Here is a 3211-nt window from a genome sequence, read left to right as displayed (position 1 = left end):
ACGGCCGATAAAAAACGACAGTGTTACCCCTTATGTTTTTTTTGATGACGGCCGATAAAAAACCACAGTGTTACCCCTTATGTTTTATTTGATAAAAAACGACAGTGTTACCCCTTACGTTTTATTTGATGACGGGCAATAAAAAAACAACAGTGTTTCCCCTTATGTTTTATTTGATAAAAAACGACAGTGTTACCCCATACGTTTTATTTGATGACGGCCGATAAAAAACGACAGTGTTACCCCTAACGTTTTATTTGATGACGGGCAATAAAAAACGACTGTGTTACCCCTTACGTTTTATTTGATGACGGGCAATAAAAAAACGACAATGTTACCCCTTATGTTTTATTTGATAAAAAACGACAGTGTTACCCCTTAGGTTTTATTTGATGACGGGCAATAAAAAAATGACAATGTTACCCCCTATGTTTTATTTGATAAAAAACGACGGTGTTACCCCTTACGTTTTATTTGATGACGGGCAATAAAAAAACGACAGTGTTACCCCTTATGTTTTATTTGATAAAAAACGACAGTGTTACCCCTTACGTTTTATTTGATGACGGGCAATAAAAAAACGACAATGTTACCCCTTATGTTTTATTTGATGACGGCCGATAAAAAACGACAGTGTTGCCCCTAACGTTTTATTTGATGACGGGCAATAAAATAACGACAGTGTTACCCCTTACGTTTTATTTGATGACTGGCAATAAAAAAACGACAATGTTACCCCTTATGTTTTATTTGATAAAAAACGACAGTGTTACCCCTTACGTTTTATTTGATGACGGCCGATAAAAAACGACAGTGTTACCCCTTATGTTTTATTAACGTTTTATTTGATGACGGGCAATAAAAAAACGACATTGTTGCCCCTTACGTTTTATGTGATGACGGGCAATAAAAAAACGACAATGTTACCCCTTATGTTTTATTTGATAAAAAACAACAGTGTTACCCCTTATGTTTTTTTTGATGACGGCCGATAAAAAACCACGGTGTTACCCCTTATGTTTTTTTTGATGACGGCCGATAAAAAACCACAGTGTTACCCCTTATGTTTTTTTTGATGACGGCCGATAAAAAACGACAGTGTTACCCCTTATGTTTTTTTTGATGACGGCCGATAAAAAACCACAGTGTTACCCCTTATGTTTTATTTGATAAAAAACGACAGTGTTACCCCTTACGTTTTATTTGATGACGGGCAATAAAAAAACAACAGTGTTTCCCCTTATGTTTTATTTGATAAAAAACGACAGTGTTACCCCATACGTTTTATTTGATGACGGCCGATAAAAAACGACAGTGTTACCCCTAACGTTTTATTTGATGACGGGCAATAAAAAACGACTGTGTTACCCCTTACGTTTTATTTGATGACGGGCAATAAAAAAACGACAATGTTACCCCTTATGTTTTATTTGATAAAAAACGACAGTGTTACCCCTTAGGTTTTATTTGATGACGGGCAATAAAAAAATGACAATGTTACCCCCTATGTTTTATTTGATAAAAAACGACGGTGTTACCCCTTACGTTTTATTTGATGACGGGCAATAAAAAAACGACAGTGTTACCCCTTATGTTTTATTTGATAAAAAACGACAGTGTTACCCCTTACGTTTTATTTGATGACGGGCAATAAAAAAACGACAATGTTACCCCTTATGTTTTATTTGATGACGGCCGATAAAAAACGACAGTGTTGCCCCTAACGTTTTATTTGATGACGGGCAATAAAATAACGACAGTGTTACCCCTTACGTTTTATTTGATGACGGGCAATAAAAAAACGACAATGTTACCCCTTATGTTTTATTTGATAAAAAACGACAGTGTTACCCCTTACGTTTTATTTGATGACGGCCGATAAAAAACGACAGTGTTACCCCTTATGTTTTATTAACGTTTTATTTGATGACGGGCAATAAAAAAACGACATTGTTGCCCCTTACGTTTTATGTGATGACGGGCAATAAAAAAACGACAATGTTACCCCTTATGTTTTATTTGATAAAAAACAACAGTGTTACCCCTTACTTTTTATTTGATGACGGGCAATAAAAAAACGACAGTGTTACCCCTTATGTTTTATTTGATAAAAAACGACAGTGTTACCCCTTACGTTTTATTTGAAGACGGTTGATAAAAAACGACAGTGTTACGTTTTATTTGATGACGGGCAATAAAAAAACGACAATGTTACCCCTTATGCTTTATTTGATAAAAAACAACGGTGTTACCCCTTACGTTTTATTTGATGACGGGCAATAAAAAAACGACACTGTTACCCCTTATGTTTTATTTGATAAAAAACAACATTGTTACCCCTTACGTTTTATTTGATGACGGGCAATAAAAAACGACAGTGTTACCCTTTACATTTTATTTGATGAAGGCCGATAAAAAATGACAGTGTTACCCCTTACGTTTTATTTGATGACGGCCGATAAAAAACGACGTTTTACGTTTTATTTGATGACGGGCAATAAAAAAACAACAGTGTTATGTTTTATTTGATCAGAAGCGAAAGTGTTAACTGTTATATCTCTACTTTACTTCTGAGTTAAACGGATATTGCACAATTTAATCCAACTAATATGGACGATGCATAGACACGTCCGTTGCTTGCTGGGGGAGTAAGTTAATTGCGCAGCGAGGAGGAGCTGGGGATCGAATTAGCAACCTTTCAGTTACGAGACAACTGCTCTACCTCCTGAGCTAAGCCGACCCATATTCGATTAAAAACGACAGTGTTACGCCTTACCCTTTATTTGATAAAAATGACATTGTTACCCCTTAGGTTTTATTTGATAAAAAACGACAGTGTTACCCCTATGTTTTATTTGATGACGGCCGATAAAAAACAACACCGCTACCCCTTAAGTTTTTTTATATATAACGACACTGTTACCCCTTACGTTTTATTTGATGATGGCCGATAAAAAAACGTATTCCTTGGTGAAAGGTGAAAGTGATTTTGATTATCCTGTGCATCATGTAACAACATGTCAAAGGATCTTGGGGTTAAGTCCTCTGAATGATATTAATAATATTAAATCAACCAAATCCAAGAATTAATCTCATGGATTTTCTCAAGGGCCTCGTGTGTTCAATTTATATATTGAATTCATATACTCTTTAGTTCCTCTAAATGATAAACCACGTGCTTCTTTTGTTTTAAAGAAAAACAAAGTGACCG

The sequence above is a fragment of the Gadus morhua genome, chromosome 19 (assembly GCF_902167405.1).
Source record: "Gadus morhua chromosome 19, gadMor3.0, whole genome shotgun sequence".
NCBI classification, from domain to species: domain Eukaryota; kingdom Metazoa; phylum Chordata; class Actinopteri; order Gadiformes; family Gadidae; genus Gadus; species Gadus morhua.
Note: the sequence above shows the minus strand (reverse complement) of the source record.